The following is a 23134-nucleotide window of genomic DNA, read 5'->3' on the forward strand; positions in this document are numbered from 1 at the left end:
TACATATCACCATCAAATCATGTACTTGCTGACAGCTGATAGGATTTGATGTGGCTCCTTTGCTTAATTTTCTGCTGCCCACCCCCCAATGCATACATTATAACCCTGCACATATATTTCTAATTGGGTATGACTATTCAAAGTAACCAGGAATCTTAATAGAGGGAGAAACTAGCACAGTACTCAAATTTTCTGAACTTATTTTTAGTGTTGGATAATAATGGAGTTAGAAACAAAATCACTGCAGAGGTAGTATTCATTATTTCAACTTTTGAAGTGTTTTTATTTTGAAATTATAAGACATTAGAGCAGAGGACAGAACAAATGGGTAACTTCACATATGATGGAAAGGGGATCTGAAGTTATCATTGTGAAGGCTACTATGCTTCTACTAAACAGTATGATTGCTCTCACAGTGGCTTCCATTTCTCATTACAGTAAAACAAACTGAAAGCATTACTAACACCTGGGGGAGAAAAAGCTGGAATCATTGACGTGGTAGGTTGCACAAGGCCCTCCAAAGATATCCTGCTCCTAATATAAGGTACTTATGAGGGTCACTTTATATGGCAAAGATGATTTGCAAGGATTCTTCTCTAGAGCCTCCAGGGGTAGCACGGCCCTGCCAACATGTTGATTTTGGCCTAGTGAAATTGAGTTCAGGCTTCTGATGTCCAGTACTGTAGGAGAATAAATTTTTGTTGTTTTAAGCTACCAAATTTCTGGTGACTTAGCACAACACTAATAGGAAACTAATACAAACATGCAATTAAGATTGAAGAAGCATATAATATGATGGCTAGAGAAAAAGTAAATGAAAAGTGCCAACAGTTTTCAGATTGAACAAAAGAAACCAAAACCTACTTTCTGGACAACGTTAGAGTGATACCATATTCATAGTAAAGTAAATAATTCACTTCCATTTGATTCTTTTAACCAAGAACCTAAGAGAAAAGTAATGGTCAATTGCCACAGATATATCAATAGTTAAATTTCATTCTAAAATATCTACAACAACCAAACTATGAAATAAATGAACCAAAGACACAATTGAAATGAGTAAGTTGGTAGAAAATTACCAAAGACCAGGCAAAACAATCTGATTTCTCATAGATCCTGGACAAATCCATTGTACAGGTAAATAACAAACAAACAAGCAAACTTAAAAAAAATAGAGAAGCTCTTTTGCATTGAAATACTCACCAAAACAACACACACACACACAGATCAGGTTGAAGTTAAAAGTTTGGAAATGGATAGAGGTGATGGTAGCATGTTATTGTGAGAAAAACTAACATTACTGAATAGTGTGTGAATGTTGTAAAAGGAGAAGTTTAGAGTCATATATGTCACCAGAAGGAAAGTTAAAATGTAGGAATGCATAAGATAGTGAATCTTGTGGTTGACAATGTCTGTGATTAATGTGCAAATATAAAAAAAAGTCCTTTCATGGACTACAACAAATGTATGACACTAATACAAGGAGTTAATCCTGAGGGATATATGGAAAAAATGTACCGATTGCAAACTATGGACTATATTTAACAGTACTGTTTTAATATTCTTTCATCAATAATAACAAATGTCAATAATAGGGGTGACAAGGGGTATGGGAAGATTTGGGTTATCTTTTTTATTTTAATTTCTTTTCTAGAGTAGTGAAAATGTTCTAAAAGTGATCATGGTGATGTCAACACAACTATGTGATGATACTGTGTACCAGTGACTGCACATTTCAGATGGTTTGTAAGATGTGTGAATATATCTGAATAAAACTGCATTAAAAATAAAATAAACACACACACAAAGACACCAAGAATGATAAAGACAATAAACACTGTGAAAATAGAGATCTCCTTGTTTCTGGTGATACTATATTATATTGGCTGGAGCCCTTGTCCCTTCCAGAAGGTCTTTGATCTCCTTTGCCAAATAGATCAAAGGCAAACAGGAGGAAGAATGCAAGTTAACTTGGACTATGTGAATAGTTAAGAGAAACAGGTTTTGATTAAGAAATTGAAGAAAAATCTTCAAAATTGCTTACTAAGGTTGATCAAGGACACATTTTTGTCTAAGACCACTTACATTCTAATGAAAATGCTTCAACAGTCAATCATCTGTGATTACTTAGGATTATAATAAAAACATACCTGAAATCCACAATGATCCTTGATATCCAGATTTTCATTCTATTGCCATATCAGCTTTTCATCCCCTACTGCTCTCTTTCCCAGCCCTGTCTGTTATCATGACTTGGTTATCCATATATACCTTTCTGCTAAAAACAACAAAAATCCTGGATTAGACAAATCTAGTTTAGACAAATGTCTCTGGGAAAGAGGATACGTGATAAATTTTATCTAGGGTATGTGATAAATTTTATTTATCTATCTGTCTTTCTATCTATCTATCATCATCTATCTATCTAGAATTTCTTATCAAAGTTTAAAATAGCTGCTAGAAGTAAGGAATTACCAGTACAAATAGAAACAAAGCTGGAAATTCATGGAAATAAACAAATTTCTAGACTAAGGTATGCCCAAAGAGTACTTTTCAAGCCTAGAAAATTTTAGTTCCTATATTAATTTGAGAAATAAGACAAAGCTTAGCACCCTCCAAATGGCAATTTTAATACAAGATACTTCACCATAAAACTGAGATTCCAAAGGACTGTATCAATAGAATAAGAATGGAGCAGAAGGAAATCCAGCTGATGCTCTATTCCCAGGAAACAACAACACAAATTTCCCTGGCACTAAAGCATGGTGAGGGTGTCTTAGAGAGAAGACCCTGAAAAGCTGTAAATAGCAGCTGACCCTCTAAGAAATTTGTAGTCCCAAATCATATTATCTGTGACTTCAAAATAACCTCGTCTTTAAGTCAAAGGGATCCCATGCTGCCCCCAAGTGCCAGGCAGAAACAAATGCAGTTCCCAACTGCAAAAAAATACATCTAAGGTCTCAAAGAAGACTTAAAAATGTTGCCACAGAAAATGAATTCCTCCCAGTCAAAAATCACAAAGTGAAAAAAGAAAAAGTCACCTTAATTGAGAGTCAACTGAAACAATATACAAACAGAATGGCCCTGCAAACATTTCAAATGTTGGAAAATCAAGCATAAAATGTAAAATTATATAAAAAAAAAAGTAAAATTATGATACTTGATAATCTCTAAAGGAATAAAAGACTAGCTTAAAATGATATGTAAGAAATTACAAAGGATATTAAAAACATAACAAAATAGATCATATAGAGACTGAAAATTAAAACCGTAGTAGTCAAGGTTCTCTAGGGAAACAGAACCAATAAGCGATATCTGTAAATATGAGATTTTATAAAAAGAGTCTCATATGCCTGTGGAGATGCACAAGTCCAAATTGTATAAGGCATAAGCTAACAATTCCAACAAAGGTCTTTAGTGAGTCCCCCAGAACAGACTGGCAAGGTGAAATGGAGAGAGAGATTTTTTCTTCTCCTTTAAAGCTTTCAACTGATTAGACTAAAGGTCACCCATTGCAGAACACACTCCCCTTAGCAGACTGCAGATGTAATCAGCCATAGATGCAATCAATGTGCTGATGAGTTAAGTCCATGAAATGTCCTCACAGCAACAGAGAGGCCAGTGCTTGTTTGACCAGACAACTGGGCACCATCACCGGGTCAAGGTGACACATGAACCTAACCCCCACAAAAACTAAGTGGATAAATCTTTTCCAGATGATATAAAGCTAAAGAGATAGAAATAATTAATATTTAGGTAGGTTCATAGGAAGTTATACAAACAGTAGCAATAGAAACACAAAAAGATGAAAATAGAAGTTAAGATAGGATATAATGAGAAGGCATAGTATACATTTAATTGAAGTCTGTCAGGAAATGAAGATGGATGGGGCAGAGACAATATTTGCATAAATACTGGATATTGATTTATTAAAAATATTAATCCATAGATTCAAGGAAAAGCAATGAATCTTAAGTAGCAGATTAAAAAAGAAATGCACATCAAGACTCCTTATGGTGAAATAGCAAAACACCAAAGACAATGAGAAAATTTTCCCAGCTTTCAAGTAAAAGGATAGATTACCTTCAAAGTAATGACAGGTGCACAGCTGCCTTCCCAATAGTCAAAAGAATAAATTGGAGACAATCTAATGTCATATTATGTGAGAAAAAAATAACTGTCAAACAAGAATTTTGCACCTTAAAAGTCAAATTTCAAGAATGAAGCATAAATAATTTCCATAGAAGAAAACTTCAACAAGTTTACTACTAAAAAAAAAAGTTTACCACCAGCAGACTCTAATGAAAATTCTCAAAGATATATATTGCAATGTCATAACGAGATATAAGGATGAAGAAGAAGCAAGGAAAACCTAAAAGATGATTTTATTAATAAAATCAACAACCTAGTGTGGATTGTAAAATGAAATAGATTTTAAAAATATGAAAGTAACATCATATAACAAAGGAGGAAAGTAAATGGTTTTCATGTGTAATTAAATCCTTGTGGTTATTAACTTTAGACTCTGGTAAGATAAGTTTCTGTGTGCAATTTTAGGATAACCACAAAATGAAGAGAAAGTGAATAAAACTTCTAACTAGTAGGGAAGGAAAAGAGAATGATAATAAACAGTATAGTAGATGAAGGGAGAAAAGAATAACCATAACACACCCAGGACAAATGCAACATTATTTAAGATGGAAAATAGAATAAGACCATATTTCGGACTGTAAATAAAATCAGTAATTCACTAATATAAGAACTAAATGCTCCAATTAAATGACACATTACTTGATTATATTTGTTTAACTTTTTTTTATTGAGTAGTATAACAGACATACAAAGCAAAGTTAAAAGAATAAATAAAAAATATAAATAAAATAAATAAAAAAGAATAAATAAAAGAAATAAAAAAGCAATAGTTTTCAAAGCATTCTTCAACAAGTAGTTATAGGGAAGATCCCAGAGTTTGTCATGGGCTACCACATGATCCTGTCATATTTTTCCTTCTAGCTGTTCCAGAATATAGGAGGCTAGAGGGCTTAAATATTTTTTCATCATCACAAATTGACTTTTTTTCCTTCTTTTTTGTGAAAAATAACATATATACCAAAAAAGCTACAAATTTCAAAGCACAGCACCGCAATCAGTTGTAGAACATATTTCAGAATTTGACATGGGTTACAATTCCACAATTTTAGGTTTTTACTTCTACCTGTTCTAAAATACTTGAGACTGAAAGAGATATCATTTTAATGATTCAGCATTCAGATTCATTTATTAAATCCTATCTTCTCTGTGTAACTCCATAATCTCTTTTGATCTTTCCATCCTTCCCTTTAGGGGTGTTTGGGCTATGGCAATTCTAAATTTTTCATATTGGAAGGGTCTGCCACTAACATGGGATAGGGAGATAGAACTATCTGATATTCTGGGGAGGCTGGGCTAGGTTTCAGGACTTATCTGGACAAGGGACACATCTGGAGGTTGTAAATTTCTGGAAAGTTACTCTAGTGCATGGAACCCTTGTGGAATCTTATATATTGCCCTAGGTGTTCTTTAGGATTGGCTGGAATGGTCCTGATTGGGGGTTGGCAGGTTATGACAGGTAGCATAAGAACAACCTCCAGAATAGCCTCTCAACTCTATTTGAAATCTCTCTGCCACTGATACTTTATTAATTGCACTTCTTCTCCCCCTTTAGGTCAGGATGGAATTGTTGATCCCATGGTGCCAAGTCTGGATTCATCCCTGGGAGTCATCTCCCACGTTGCCAGGGAGACTTTCACTCCTAGATGTCATGTCCCATGTAGCGAGGAGGGCAATGATTTCACTTGCAGAGTTGGGCTTAGAGACTGAGGCCACATGTGAACAACAATAGAGGTCCTCCAGAAGTAACTCTAAGGCATGCTATAGGTAATCTAAGCTTTGCTGCTGCCAACATAAGCTTCAGAAGAGTAAGCCTCATGATCGAGGGCATGGCCTATTGATTTGGGTGTCCCTAATGTTTGACACAGTATCAGGAGATTCCCTGATGGTAAAGTTTAATATTCCATATTCTTTCCCCATCCCTCAGGGGACTTTGCCAATACTTTTTGATTATCTGCTTAATATACCCTAGGATGTATCCAGGCATTATAATAATCTATACAGGATTAAAGGACCTCATTCTTATTCAGTGTTTCAGTTGTTCAAATGAGCTATACAGATAGGTTGAATTAGATCATGCACTACAAAAAATTTCAGTTCCAGATCAAATAAACCTTTCTTCCATTGGTCTCAAAGAGTATGTACGGTTCCAAAATATAGACACTGTCTTCCTTATCCCTATGCTATGAATTACTTTAACTGCAACCTGTTCGGCTTCATTCTTACCTCTAAATATCTGGTCATATGTATAAAACAGCCTCTCAAAATCCAGAAATAATAATCACCACTCCAGACTTAATGGTCTGCTCTAAAAGCTTACAATCTAGGCCCCTGTTATCTTACAAACATTTTCTAAAGGTGACCATACCATTCTTGTTCTTTTGTTTCTGGTTTATTTTATCTCACCAAATGTTCCACATGTTCATTCACATCATTGCATGCCTCACGACTTTGCTATTTCTCTTCTTCTATTTGCTTTGGGGTTAGTTTTCTATTCTTTCTCAAGTTCCTCCATGTGTGCTGTTAAGTACTCAATTTTTGCTCTTTTTTATGTAGTCATTTTGGGCACTAAATTTCCCTCTCAGCATAGCCTTTTCACTCTTCCATAAGTTCCATAAGTTGTATTCTCATTTTTATTCATCTCCAGACAGCTACTGATTTCTCTAGTAATTTCTTCTTTAACCCACTGGTTGTTTAAGACTGTGTTCAAACAAGACAGTCTCTTGTTTGAAAATTCTTCAGGACTTCTTTGTCTCTGAAAACTTTAATCTCCATATATTTGTGAATGTTCTCATTCTTTGGTGGTTATTGAGATCCAGCTTCATCCCATTGTGATCAGGGGAAGTGTTTTGAATAATTTCAATGATTCTTAAATTTATAAAGGCCTGTTTTGTGCCCCAGGATATGATCTATCCTGGAGAATGCTCCATGAGCACTAGAGGAAAATGTACAGCCTTGTGCTTTGGGTGCAATGACCTATATATGTCTGTTAGATCTAATTCATTTATCAAGTTATTTAACTTCTCTATTTCCTTGTTGATCTTCTGTCTGGTTGTTCTATCTATAGAGGAGAGTGGTGTATCGATGTCTCCTACTATTATTGTTGAAACATCTATTGCTCCCTTCAGTTTTTCCAATGTCTGTCTTATGTACTTTGGAGCTCCTTAACTGGGAGCATAAACATTTATGATTGTTATATCTTCTTGTTGAATTGACCCTTTAATTAGTATATAGTGTCCTTCCTTGTCTCCTATGATGTCTTTAAAGTCTATTTTGTCTGATATAAGTATAGCTACTCCTGCTTTCTTTTGGTTAAAACTTGCGTGGAAAATCTTTTTCCATCCTTTCATTTTCAATCTACTTGTATCTTTGTGTTTAAGATGAATCTCTTGTAAGCAGCATATAGCTGGATTATGTTTCTTAATCCATTCTGCCAATCTCTATCTTTTAATTGGTAATTTTAGTCTGTTAACATTCAAAGTTATTACTGAAAAGGCATTTCTTGAATCCACCATCTTATCTTTTTATTTGTCAGATCTATGTATTCTTTTCCCTTTCTCTTTGTATTCCTTAAATTACCCTTAGTGGTACTCTTCAATTCTGTGCCCTCCTCCAGACTGCCCTCTCCTGTCTTTTTTTTTTTTTTCAGCCAGCAGAACTCCTTTTAGTATTTCTTGTAGGGCCAGTCTCTTGTTTGAAAATTCTCTCAGGACTTCTTTGTCTGTGAAAACTTTAATCTCTCCCTCAGTTTTGAAGGACAATTTGGCTGGGGACAGAATTTTTGGCTGAAAGTCTTTCTCTTTCAGGATCTTGAATATATCATACCACGGCCTTTTACACCTCCAGGATGTTAGTTGAGTAGTCTGAATTCAGTCTTATTCGGTTTCCCTTGTATGTAGTAGATTGCTTTTCTCTTGCTACTTTCAAGATTTTCTGCTTCTCTTCAACATTTGACAGACTGATTAGTATGTGCCTTAGGGAAGGCCTATTTGGATTCATTCTATTTGGAGTTCTTTGGGCTTCTTTCACTTGTATATTTATGTCCTTTAAGAGGGTTGGGAAGTTTCCCCCATTATACCCTCAACTACTCTTCCTAGCCCTTTACTCCTCTCTTCTTCTTTTGGGACACCAATGACTCTTATACTTATGTGCTTTGTTTTGTGTATCATTTCCCTGAGATCCAATTCAATTTTATCCATCTTTTTTTGCCATTTGCTGTTTTGAGTCTTCAAAGTCAGTTATCCTGTCCTCTATATCACTTATTCTTTCTTCCGTCTCTTCAAATCTGGAGTTGTGTGCCTCTAGTATGTTTTTTATTTGGTCAACAGAGTCTTTAATCTCTGTGATATCCACTATTTTTCTATTTATTCTTTCAAATTCCTCTTTATGGTCTTCTAATGTCTTCTTGATCTCCTTTATATCATTTGCTATCCAACTTATTTTATTAAGTAGAGTTGTATGAACATATCTGATTGGTTGTTCTAAAGTTTGTGTCTCTTCTGTGTTTTAACTTGGTCATTAGGCAGGGCTCTATTTGTCTGCATGGTGATGTGCTTAGTAATCTTCTGCTGTCTTTGTGGCATGTAAATATCTTGATTGATTTACTTGGGGAGTTGATTTCTTTCAGTTGTCTAAGGCCTCGTGTTTGCGGGATGGTTGTACAGCAGGGAGCAGGGTATGGTGTGGGGCACTCAGTGCAGTGATTTGTTTCAGGACAAGTAAAAGTGCAGGTTGCAGATGTTACACTGATGCTTGTGAACATGGGCATCCAGCGACCAGGGAGGATGTCGTTTTGCAGTTCACCAGTCTGGGGATTATAACCCTGGTGTGTACTTGTCTGAGGCATGCGGCCTTTTGTGCACATGCATAGAGCTGTGGCAGCAGGTCAACTTTATGCCTGTGTGGTTTGGGGCAGATGTGACTCAGCTGCAAAGGTCAGCACTTTCTCAGACCCAGGAAGTGTGGCTGAGGGCCATGTGGCTACATGATTTTCAGAGCTGAATGATGTAATTGGGGGCCCATGTGCATGCATGGGCCTAGGAGTTCTGTAAATTGATGCATAGAGTTCGGGGTGGGGGTGGGCTGAGGCTGTGTGACACGATGGGCAGAGAGGCAGGGGTAGCCTGGGTATGGAGATTAGTGCCCGCAGCTTTTATGCGCTGACAACAGCCTGCAAGGACAGGGAGGGGGGAGGTAGTGCTCGGGAGGGGGGCAGGAGAGGGTTGGGCTGGACTTGGGGTGGGGGTGTGGGGCAGGTACATGCACTGGGGGCTGGTGGGCTGGGGGCGCCTGGAGTGCGGGGAATGGAGTGGGTGATGGGGTTGGGGTGCGTCACCAGTCATGGGGCTGTGCTGGTGCGGGTAACACAACCTGGCTTACTTCCTCATCACCGGCTCCCATCCATGCATTACCACGGGTTCTGTGCCTTCGCACCAGGCTCCACCCCTCTGCCTCTCAGTTCCTTGGCCTCTACAACCAGGGCTGCCCCATGTGGTAGAAGAAGGCTCTCCCAGGTCAGCCGCACTCCTGAATTGCCGCCTCAGTTGGCCTCCTGTCCCTTCTCTAACCTTCCATGGATCAGAGCTAATCTCGAGCCACTCTATTAGGCCATCTTCCCAGAAGTCTCTACATTTTAAAAATCCAATTATATACTGTTTATGAGAGACACATGCAAAACACAAGAAAAGTTGAAAATTAAAGTACAGGAAATATATACAAGGCATTTTTGGACAATCAGTAAATTATTACCAGATAAAACATAATTTGAAAAGCAATAAGCAATATTACTATAGGAAAAATAGTCACTGCATAATTAAAGGTTTAACTCACCATAAAGACAGAACAATTGTAAATGTGTATACACTTAATAACATAGCCTAAATATTTATAAAAATGACAGAAGTTCAAGGAGAAATAGACAAATCCACAATCAGTGTGAATGATACAATTTAGCATAGTTCTCTCAATAATCGGTAAAATAAGCAGAGAAAAGTCAATAAGGATATAGAAGATTTGAAAAACACAATTACTAAAGTTCACGCAATATAATTGGCACCTATATAGGTGGTATAAAAAGGTTGGAAGACACGTTGTAAAATGGGAGAAAATATTTCCCACACATAAAATCAACTATCTCTATTTGTTAAAGAACTTCTAAAAAAATGAAAAAAATAAAAGAATATAATTTTAACTGGCAAAATCTTAAACATGTACTTCACAAAAGAGGAAAACTAAAGACATAAAAATGAAAAGATGTTCAAGTACATTAATGTAGAAAAATGCTAATTAAAACCATAATAAGACACCATTACACATCTATTGTTGTTAAGAAACTATTAAATATTGGTGAGGATATGGAACACAGGAATTCTCACATTTAAACAGGTGGAAGTTTAAATTTGTACAATCACTTTGGAAGAGAGCTTGGAAGTATCTAATTAAAAAAATAATACTACATTTACCCTATGACTCAGCATTTCCACACTCAGGTATATATCCAAGAGAAAATTATGCACATTTTCCAATTTACTGAATGGAATGTACAATAATTTAAGTAGTAAGATTGTAATAGTCAAATCTGGAAACAACTCAAATGTACTTCTATGAAAGAATGGATTGTGGTATATTCATGCAATAGACTATACAGCAAAGAAAATGAATGACTAACAGCAACCTAAGACAAATGTGCTTGATTTTCACAAACATGACAATGAGCAAAAGAAGCAAGTCACACAAGTATATATGCAATATTCTTACATTATATAAGCCTCAAAGACAGGCAAAACTAAACTATATTGTTGGGATGTTAAAAAGGTGTTAAACCCCTAAATAAAGAGTAGTCTGTGCCCAGCAGAAACAACATCACCTGGCAGCTTATTGGAAATAAATGCACAGCTCCAGGTTCTTTCCTGACCTACCAAATTAGAATCAGCATTTTAACAAGATCCCCAGTGATTTACATATACATTAAAGTTAGAGAAATCCTGATATATGAGGACAGTGTTCATTATACTGACTTGGACACTCTTTCCTTATTTGTGGAATCTCTCTCCTATGGATTTATAAGTTCTAAAGTAAAAGAAACTAGCTTTTCTATCATCCCTACAGCTGAGGCCCAGATATGGGAATTAGCCTCTGCCAGTTGTCTTAGCCACATTAGACTTCAACTCTGGAGGTAATAACAAGGAACAAGCACCATTCCTTGTTCTTTCTAACATAGAATCCAGCACCCAGTGGATGTCTCCACTGAAGTAAACCTGATACCCACATTGAGCACTGCTCCTATCTGCCTGGCCTCCAAGCCAGATTCTCTAGGCTTCCTACAGATTCTATGAATCTTTTGTTTTTAATAAATTCCTTTTCTGAATAAACTAGCCAGAATAGGTATCCTTTTTGTTTGTTTGTTTGTTTGAACACAAATTCTGAATGACACAGGTGCCAATGTGTAACTTGTTTGGCAAAGTTTTAGGTGACACTGACTCTCTATATGCTTACATCATCTGCAAGGTTTACCCCACCACTAGCTAACACCCACCCTTCCCTAACATTTAGAAGTGCCAGAAGACACTTGTTCCATCATTACAATCTTTCATCTGGTTTTCTTCCTCCCCACCTCCTGTTTCTAACATTAGTGCTCCAGTTCCCCCAGCATGCTGACATTTTCAGGGTTGAGTGAACTCGCAAGTCACTAGTTGAAAGCATTAATCCCTCTTACAGCAAAAAATGCATTTTCTAAGTTCCTTTGATCAGCCTTCACTGTGTCTAGAGAGGTATCAAAGTGTACAAAATAGGAGTGTTAAGACCTACCAAATGGAGACCATTACAGGATAGATAAAACCATCTAAAAGATGACATATTTCCCAAGGAATTATATTTATGCTGCCAAAGGATAAGAACCATAAAAATCCTGGATTAAGAGTCATTTGAATCATCCTCCTTTCCATTCTTTTTTTTCCCAATAGCTCATTCTCCCCAGACACAAATTTGACTTCTTGCCCCCAAATTCATCTTCCCTAGTAATACTGCAATTGGTTAAAACACTATACTTATTTTCTTTGAAATCCCCTTATCTTGTTCTATATCCATTATTCTGTTCAACCCAGAAAGTCTACAATCTTCCCTACAAATGAAGGACATTGGCTATTGATACTACTGTTCTCTATAAATAATGAGAACAGTAGTATCTAAATTGTACCAGTAGTACAATTTAGTAGTATAGTGGCTAAATTGTACCATTAGAGTAAACAGGTCCACATATAACAGTGAGGTAGATTGAGCTAAATGCTCATACTTCAGATCCTGCAAGAGAAATCTTTTCTACTTCCAAGATTATAAGTGCACTTGGGCCATCCCAGCCTTTTGGATGCACTGTCCTCTTCCATCAAGTATATGAACCCTGTTCCCCATTCTTCAGAATCCTGCCCTAATTATTCTAACTACTAACTATATATCAGATATATGTCTATACTGGGAGAATCTAAGTTAAGTACGACATTGTTTTTTTGGAATCTCTTCCACCTTCAGGAACTTCTCTTGATAGACCCAGTCCACTGTTACACCCACTCTCAATATGAATTGAATGAACAGAAACTCATTTTCTCACTCTGTGCTTCTTTTCCAGCCTTAGATCCTGATCAGTAAAAGAGGTGAAATAATGTGACTTTACAGCTACAGGATGATTTGGATCAAGTCTGTGAGTGCCACCTGCTTTTAGTGTACTCATCCACTTAGAGCATGTAGGCTCAGGTTAGCTGTTATATACCCAACTCGAGTTCTTTCTTTCCTGACTGCTTCCTTTATCTGTGGCATAGATCCTTCCCAAACACCAACCCAGACCTCAAGACTTCTGCAAATGTGGACTTAAGGAGTCCATTTGTAACTCTGCTTATGATTAATATTTGCAAGAGATTTTCCTCTGTATGATGGCATAACCACAAGGAAGATTTATGTTGCAGGGGCAGTGGTACTGTGGATTCTGCCCAGCGCAGTCACTAGAAACTTTCATTTTATGAAACGTTACCTATGTTTCTGGATCTGCAAAATTTTGCCATCAATAGACCATAAATTTTTTACTCTTGCTGTATGGTGTCTCTCATTGTTTTATTTTTATTTTATTTATTATTGTTTTGCTGGGGGTTTTTTGTTGATTTGTTTTTCTCTCCTCTCCTTTTACTCAAGATAGGGCTGAATTATATAGTTCCCCTGAAGGTATAAGCTATCTTTAAATTTTTTTTGTTTCTGCTATCTAAACTTTATGCCTTTTACTCCCCCATCCAATATATCCCCCCTCTGAATTTCACTTCTAATTAATTCTCCCCTTCCAACATACCCTAATCTCTGAAATCTGTCTATTCTTCAATATCTCTCCCTAAGAGTCCATTGTAATATTTTTCTGCATATCCTTTTTTCACCATATTACTTTGCTATATTAGCTCAATGTTAAAAAATATATATAACCTATTATTGCAATCCTCTTATTAAACTATGTAAAATATCAGCTCCCCAACTCATTCTTCCAAAGAGTAGTACACTATTAAGCCCCAGGCATTGCAATGGAAAACAAAACAAGACTTTTAACCCCTATAGATTAGCCAACTCCTCTGTTTCACATCAGCAGCTGTTACCACATTCCTCCTAGCATATCCCAGTGTATTTTTCATTCTGTGCCAGACTAAATTGAAGTTTTCTTGCAACTCTGTGGCTGAAATATAAACCCTACTTTGGAGTGTTTTCTAGATAAGAGTAAAATCATCCTACAGGTTAAACATTTTGGCTTCTCTAATTAGCATTTTACTCTGTTTTTACCTACATGCTGGGTTTTTCAGAACCCCAATAAGTAGCAGTCTTCTTTTCTCCCTGTGAACAAATAGTGAAATATGACAAAGAAGTAGAGGAGAGGACAAAATTCCATATTTAAAAAAAAATCTAATATCTAATTGATTGCATGATGTTTTACAATTTTTTAAATGATAAATGTGAAAAAGTACATCTTATAATTGTACTAATATGCGATCATCATTATTATTGATAAAGTATAGGTTGTGGACACGATTTCTATCTTTGGAATGGAGACCCACAGAATCAGACTTTTTGAAGTTACAGGCAAGTCCAGTCTTGTTCAGGCCTACCCATGGGAAGGGAGGGGTGTTACTGCCCAAATAAGACTTGTGGCATTAAGGAGCAGAACATACCTTAGCTTCCAGGCACCCATTCCTAAGAGCAGATGAAAGAGGAGGAAACTGGGCTATGTTGCTCATTTTCTCCTTCCAGACTCAACAGTCAAACAAATTGCTGTTCCCTTGCCCAGGGAAAGAAGAATTGAGGTGTAAATAGAGGCCAGGATTTTAACAGCAAGAGCTGCTACCTCCATATAGAAGAACACATCAAATTTCTCTGTCCCACCACACCCCTCCAAAAAGGAAATCCTGCCATTTTCTATATGCCCAGCCTCCAGAGAACCTTAGCTATAAGGGCACACACAAGCCAAATAAACCCCTAAAAGAAATCGTTAGGTTGCAGTGGCTAGAGATTACTGTTTAGAGGGGCATTATACCAATTTCCCACAAAAATGTATGAAGGAGAGTTACTCTTTCCCCAAACGAAAAGGATACTTATAACCCCCTTTTCCTGATTGCTACCATGACCTTTAACACAAGGTTCTACATAAACACTCATTTCCAGATAACCACATGACATTTCACAGTACTATTAAATTTTGTTTCATAGAGGACTACCAAAATTGTACAGGCTGGGTAGCAAAAGTATAAGTTACTATATTGGTCCACAAAAAGGAGCCAAAATGACTTAGTCACAGAACATGTGAGGAGAGCCAAACAGCTTTTTCCAACTGACTGATTTTTACCTTTCTGTTGCTCAATTTTTAACAGCTTGGTCACTAATTGCCTTCCTTTGATCTTGCCTTTGTCGTCCTTTTCAACACAATCCAAAACATCTCTGAAAATACCTTTGCTTCCTTACAATGATATATTTCAGGTGTGTACTTATCTTTTTCTGCTTCAAGACATGCTATCAGATACTTTCTCAGAAATTCTGGTAGTCTTGGTAAACAATATTGGTGGCCAAAACCTGGGCCGAAAGGGGGCATGAAAAGAATTTCCATGAGTAATGCTCGTAGACAGACTAATGTCCCCCAAATGATAGGGAGAATATTTCCTTTATGTTACAAGTTTATATTGACATTTTCAAACTACCTCTCTATCTCAGCCTTCTTTCTGTTCAACTTGCTCTGATATAAAATTTTATTTTATATGTTTGCAACTCCCCATCAAAAAATATACATTTTCCCATCTTCTTCTTTGACTGCCAGCCAATGCATCATAGATTCTAAAGTACGCAGATTAAGAATATACCATCTGTCCATATCAGTTGAAAACATTACTCACAATATGGAAAAGAAAAAATGTCAACTGGACCCAGGGGATAATAGATCATTTGAAATAAAAATATTCCTAATACTGTGCCTGGAGTCCCTCTATTCACTTAATGGAAGAAAGCAATGGAATGTAGAATATAGTATATGGATGTTCAGAGTTTTCTCCTTTAAGCTCCACTATCTTTCTCTTTCCTTTTTCCTATTTTATATCTTCATTAATGGCATTTTGATTATTGAAGTCAGTTCAGTTGCAATTCCACATTTGCCTTCTTTCAGATATCCACCATTTCCAATACAAGAAATTTCAGATATTTTTTGTTCATTAGTAGTTTTCTTTCTACTTATGTTCAAACAAAAAGAATTCAGAATAACAGTGGAAAATTATAATGAAACATATAAATTTTTTCATGGATTAAAACATGCCAAATCCAAATCTGGGGTAACTGCATATTTGCTGCAGGAAATATAACACATAGTCATCTTAGAAAAGTTGAAAGTATCAAAATGTGACCTCATTCATCAGAAAAGATAATCCACACACACCGAATCTTAGCATCAAATGAGAATTGTGATGTTTTTTCTGTTAGGTAAACCTAGACATCTCTAAAAGCTAATTATTTTATAAAACTTGAATGCATTTGGAAAAATTATAGCACCTGAGGTTAGAATATATTACCTGCAAAGAAAATAATTTGGATTACACATTTTAAAACAGATACTTGGTCCCAAGCATTTCCTTGGTGTGGAAAGGGGCCAAAGTTATGAGCTGAGAGTGCAAGAAGGATATTTCATTTCAGGTGTGTTTTCTTACTCATGCAAATACTTCCAAGGACACTATCTTGGCAGCAAATACCAACTCAGTTCCCTGTACACTCTACATCATGAAAAATGTGATTAGAATGTCTTCCGTGGTTATATATGTTGTGTACATGTGGTAATTTGGCACTTGATTCTTGGCAACTTGTGTTTATTGGCAGCTGGAAAGTTGATTGATTCCAAAAAGCTCTATTCAATTTCACTACGCTGGCAGTCTTCTATTTTGGGGGATGGTACCTCCTTACTGCATTCTACTATACATTTCTTAACATTGTCTGGTATGTAGGAAGGTTCAAAATGCAACAGAAGCTAGCCGAAATCTTGCCATTTTATGTACAAGATGATATATTAGGGACTTCTAATTCATGCCTAGCTTTGGTGAAACCTACTTGCTGCATGTATAGGCACGTGCCCAGGCAGCATATTTCAGAGCGGTGTCTAGTTTAAGCAGGGTTAGGTGTTAAAATCAGCTCGTATGGCAATAAATAAATATATATATATATATATATATATATATATATATATATATATATATATATATAAAATAGGTATGATCTAAATGACCCTAGAAAACTCAATAGCATATATATCATTGGGGCCTATGCCCTTGGAGTCTTAGAAGGGTATAATTGTCTTTGCGTTTGTTTCACTTTCCATTTTGGATTTGTTCTCTTTTTCCCTTGGGAAGTGAAGACCGAGAGATGTAGTTTGAAAAGGGGGAAAAAAAACAAAGGGGTAAGGAAAATTAATTTCCATTTTATTAGTCGAATTCAATTAGGCTAAAAGGGCATATGATACTAATAAAAAATGTAATTCACATACTCGAAAGATATTTACTGAACACTGTGCTTGCGGATACAGGGGGGAAATAAAAGAAAAGTCTCTCCCCTCATGATGCTTACATTCTGTAATAGCAACTATAATTCATCGTTTCCTAGTTTTATTGAAGGAGTTTTCATTTTCTCATTTTTTTTTTACTGTTTTTTTTTAGTTGGTTTCAGAAAGATGAGTTAGAAATACTATTTGCCTGGCTTTAATGATAAATTACTTGTATTTGTTTTTACCACACTGGGTAGATTATAAAGCAACCCAGCTTTTTTTGGATTGTATTAGAAGAGTACAATCATTGGTCATTGTAGGTGTCCATGAGTGCTCACTGCTTACTGTACAGGTTGTATAACTTTACACATATACAAACTCCAACATATATGTGCATCATGCCTGAGACATGGCTGGGCAAAAAACCAACTGGAGTTTAATATAATTTAGAGATTTGATCCTTGTCTCTGGATTAAATTTTTGTATTGCCTACACACCTTGCCATAGTTTCCTGTGTCTATCGAGGTTGCTGAATCATAGAAAAGAATACCTAACAGGATTTTTTTAAATAGAATATCAGCCTTCTCTCTTCTCTAATGAAAAAAAAAAAAAAAACAGGAGAGAAAGAAAGAAAAAAAGAAACTGCATTTTACCGTCAGAGCTCCTCTAAGTCATCATCCATTTCTAAAATTTCTGAGACCTGCTTTTAGAGCCAAGAATCTAGCAGCTCACTGTGAACAAAATAGCAATTGTCATTTATTATATTCTCTGAGGTTAACTACATATGGCCCTTCTCGATCAGAGTAGTAGTTATTCAGACTGTAAAATTCCTATGGTCCTTGTCCATTTCTGCCCAGTGAGCATTTGGTTTGTCTTTGAGAACAATATATACTGTCCTTCTGCCACCATCTCCTATGGCTATGCTGTACCCAAAGTTTGAATTGCCATGCTAAACAAGCACAAGCCTGTACTTTTCATAATTACCTTTCATTCAGTAAACTGTGGGATAGGTAAGACCACCATAAGTCATAAAGAATATTTAAGACTCCTACTGAGATAAAACATTTCTGATAAGAACATATTTTGCATTCTCTCCACTTAGACCATGAATTATTGCTGAATACATCCTGTGTTACTATAGTAATTGATTTACAAAATAGCTTTTATATAGCACATACAAACTCACTCTCTTGCCAAATATAAAAGATTTTCAAATGCAACAGTTTGGTGGAGCAGAGAGCCTGCTGAGCTGAAAAGCAAATACAGCTATCTGATTAATTGATTCTGACCTCATAAATATAATACTTTGGGGGCTCTAATGGAACTTCCTGAGGGTAAATTGTATGGTTCACCTCATTCATTTATATCTCTTGGCTGACAGATGTATGTTATAAAATGTCACTGAATATGCTGGCAATAAATGAGGTATAACATTAGCATCTTGATGCTGTGGTAGTATTTTTATGGAACATTTTTGTTAAATTATTCCAACAGTAGTAAAAATATTATAATACTATTCACCGTACATAGTCCTTTCTATTTTAATCAGTCTCGCAGCAATTCACATTGATCTTCTTTACCTATAACTAATATTTCTGTATTTTAAAGAGGGTTGCTGTTTTATTACGTGCTATCTCTCTTGCAAATTAACAATTGCTGATTATTGGTTGTGAGAAGTTCTGTCATTAGTCATTCTGATTATTGTGTTCTTGATATTCTTTTATCTACACAAAGAATATGAGACAAATTTTCAAATGTCAATCTGAGGTAAAACTCAAGAAATATATCATGAATTGATAGTCTTGATAAGAATTTAAAATTCAGCCTCATGATAATTATGGAGAAGTTATTTCATTTATTTTAAAGAAATATTTATAAATACTAAGAATCTAGAGAGTAAAAGTAAAAACAGAGCACTTTACATGATAATATAACATATTTTAATACACACATATTTTATGTTACTGAATTAACATCTTCCTGAGAAAAATATATTTTACATGTTCTGTGAGCCTATAAAGTATACAAATTTCAGTGAGCATTATTCTTGTCAATGAAAGGATGACAAAGACACTTAGCTTCAGGAAAATACTAAATAGAAACCTAGTGTATCTACCAAATGGACAATTTAAAAACATACTTTGGGTACCACTATTCTTTCTTTGTTTGGGGTTCCTGGAAATCAGAAAACTCAAAAAAAAAAAAAAATCACTTACCAAAAGGAAAATGAGAAAAGACATTCAATTATTTTCACTGCTAAAAGAGGTAAAGGTTTGAATAATATTAAGGGCAAAATTTCCTATTGGTAAGGTGGTTATCACCATTCTTATAAAGCCTTGATTTTCTTTATTTTCTCATAGTTGCCTATATATTATTTCATCATCTTTAAAAATTTGAAGGAAAAATATATTTAATCCTTCTCAAGTAAGAAGGAGAAATATAAAAAAGTAAAAAAGCTTTAGTATGAGTTTAAGAAACCAGTGGTAGAGCTGGTTATTATCAAACTTCAGGATCTAATTCACTCTAATGTATGTGTTAAATTTGCCCCATAAAGTTAAATGAAACCCAGCTAAACAAGCTTCTGAAACCCTCTGAAAAACCTACAAGTTGGAATGCAATTGATTTCTAAAATATGGTTAGTGAATTCACGTTTTAGGATCTGGATAAAAAGAAAATGGAAAAGCATGTGGCAAGCAAGTATTCCTTAAGAATAGAAATAAACATGGCAAAGAAATTTTGAGAATCCCTAATGAAAGGAAAAGAGAGTAACTGAAAATTATATTTGGACATATTTTCAGACTTCCTGAATTAACTTTTACACATTCCTTCAGACCTCCACTTGTTACTTCTATAGGGAAGCCTTCCTTGATTTTCTTTTCTCTTTATTTTCCTTTTTACTTCTTTCTTTATTGTTTATGCTTATGCAATCATAACTGAGATTATTTGATAAAAATCTACCTCTAACATGAGACTGTAGGAGTCATGAAAGAAGGGACTAAGTCTGTTTATTGTATCCCCAGAGGATAGGTGAACCTGGTAAAACATTTAAATTTCCATTTCAGTTAACTAAAAATTCTGAATTCTTTCAGATATTTGTGGATATAAATTCTATGCCCTATAATTCTATTAAATTTTAATTTGCTAGAAAGAGCTTGAATATTTACATCCCTTTGAAATCTAGGTGAGAAAAATAACAATAGATGTGAGAAGTTTTCATTTCATATGGGCATCTGTTAGGCCAATATGTTCACACTTTTTTAAAGATCATTTGATTTCTCTGATAGCTTAACAAGCATCATGTTCAATATTTAGAAAAAACATTTTATATTTTTACTTCATTCCTCATAACATTTTTAGGTGAAATGCACAATACACATATTTGATTAAAATAAGCAAAATTTATCATTTGGTGAACTGATTTTCAGTGAATTAAGCCTACTTCTTTTTTGTGTCAAGACAAATTCCAGCAAAAACAAAGAGGTTTGTTTTATTTTAACTTACTTGTAAACTGTAAATTTATATGAAAAGAATGTGTTATACAGTAAGCCTTATTTTCAAGCTCTTTTAGAAAGATAATAAGGAGCTGACTTAGAAAGATCAATTTAACTTCTTTCAATTTGTCCTTCCTTATCTGGACAAAAGATGCTAATAATCTTCCTGCTTTCTTCCTAACAATTTTGGTGTGATTACATAATGTATAAGCAGGCCTTTTGCAAACTGTAGAGGACTATAAAAATAAAAGGCAGTCACAAAGCAGCTCATTCTGAAGGGTCGTTTTGTATGACCCATTTATCTTTTAAATTTTTTTTCCTAAATTTGAGTTATCTGGATGTCTGAATGGCACATTCATTCTTCAAGGCTTTGGGAGCTAATAGATTACAGGTCCAAGGATTCAACAGTTTTGTGGTTGTTTGACATTTGTCAAATTCCCCCTTTTTTTAGAAAAGCAAAAACACCATTTCTTTCTAGAATCCCTCCAGGACCATAATCCACAAAGGTCCACAATGCAGATCAGGACCAGTTGATTGATAATGAGGAGGAATCAATTTGTAAAGCATTATGAAGAGTGTCTAGAGACAAATGCACATGAGACACTGGGCTCAAGAAGAACTTAAAAAGAGAAGCTGATTCTTCTTCTACATTCCTGTTGTTACCATTAGGAAAAAAGTATCTAGAAAGTCCTGCTTCCCTTTCGAAATCTCAAATAGAGACTTGAGTTGAAACAGCAATCAAGTCGTTATCTGCTTACTTCTAAATTTGGCAATGGAATAAGTGGCGCCTTAATTCCATGATCTCTGGGGGGATGGACACTGTTGGGCTGTTGGTGGCTCTATAGCATGATGCCTAGAAAACAGTCAATTTGGCCAACTTAATTCCTATTTTACAGAAAAAAAAATGGAAGAATGAAACTTGGTGAATTTGCATTGTTGGTCAGTGGTAGAACAGCTAGTAAACATGAGAGCTGGGATTCAGTCCCAGGGCCTATCTGGCATTGAAGGCTGTGCTCTAACTGTACTAGGCAAGTGGTTCATTGTTTCACCTAAATTCTTTCCTCTTCCAAATCAATAAAATAATTTTCAACCATTCAGTCACGGTACTTAACAAACTTTCAAGTTATTATTCTTTATCAACAGACACCCATAAAAGATAAAATTTGTTCTTTTCAGTCACAATATAAAGAGATATAATCTAAAAGTATATGTCAAATATGAAACTGACTCACAATCTATGAAAATAGGAGCTCCTCACAACTCCGCGCATTGATTTCCATTGTGGCCTACAAATTCAGAGGGAAGGGAAAGGAAGAAAAGAGACTGTCTTTGTATCTCAGTGGTATGACAGTGTTTTCTACTGCATCAATCCCCTGCCCCACACACAAAGTTCTTAATTCCCTAGGCCATTTTGCCTAATCTCCAGAGCACCATACTTTGTGTCCCCTGATGCCTGGATCTGTTCCCTGTTTATTCAGCTCTGCTTCTTGTTTGCTTTGTGCCTGGGGCATCTAGTTTCTCATATGTAAAATGAGAACAATGATATTATCTAGTTTTTAGGATTGTTATGAGAAATGAAAGAATGGGATAATTCTTGGGAAATTCTTAAAACAGAGACTGGCATTTAGGAAGAACCAAAATGAAAGTGATTATGTAAATATTATCAATATTAATAATCTAATTAATATAGTCAATACAGAAGAGAGAAAGATAGAGAGGAGATGAAATAGGAAAAAATAGGAGACCAAATGAAAGAAAGAGAAAGAAACCTGCTTGTTTTTGAAGACAAATATGGGAGAGTAAAGACAATGGTCTTACCCTTTTCCAATCACATCTCTCACCATTTCATTCCTTGATCCCATTATTCCAGCCATACTGATCAACCTAAGTTTTCCAAATATGCCTTGCTTTCTAATACTACTGATCTTTTGCACATTCCAGTCCTCCTTGAAACAATATAGCTGTCCATATTATAATGTGTGGAACAATTATTGGCAAGCTGGACAAAATGTATACAGTATTGCAGTTATGTGCATATTTTACCTCCTTACTAGATTTTAAATTTCTTAAAGAAAGAGCGTTTGTTTGTTTTTGTATCCTTCATGGTACCGAAAGATATGTTGAATTCAAGAACATTTCCAAAATTGTGCTTTATTAATTTCTGTGGGAAGCAACTAACTAACATATCATGATTTCGTAAAATTTCTCTTGAAGCTGAAACAACAAACAGTCTTTTTACATTCTTTTATCCAATTTTCATTTAACAACTTAGTCACTTTGGAATAAGACAGGGTACTTACTACTTACTGTGCTCCTAATGCTGGCTCAGTTCTATAATTTTCAATCCTGGCTACATTTTGGAATCATGTAGGAAACCTTAAAAAAAAAAAAAAAAGACTGATTCCCAGGATATATTCCAGACTAACTGAGTCAGAATCTGGCTTGGGTGGGGAGTGGTTAGTGAGAG

At 35.4% G+C, this 23134-nt stretch overlaps 1 long non-coding RNA gene across 1 annotated transcript in view; it reads right to left on the reverse strand.

Annotated features, from left to right (window-relative positions):
• LOC143669154 (uncharacterized) overlaps positions 1-22085 on the reverse strand; it is a 71265-nt gene extending 49180 nt beyond the window's left edge. Inside the window, exon 1 of the long non-coding RNA XR_013168755.1 lies at positions 21900-22085. This is a non-coding gene — a long non-coding RNA (uncharacterized LOC143669154). The remainder of the gene's footprint in view (positions 1-21899) is intronic.
• Between the last annotated feature and the right edge of the window lie 1049 nt (positions 22086-23134).

Source organism: Tamandua tetradactyla, chromosome 25 (assembly GCF_023851605.1).
Source record: "Tamandua tetradactyla isolate mTamTet1 chromosome 25, mTamTet1.pri, whole genome shotgun sequence".
Taxonomy (NCBI): domain Eukaryota; kingdom Metazoa; phylum Chordata; class Mammalia; order Pilosa; family Myrmecophagidae; genus Tamandua; species Tamandua tetradactyla.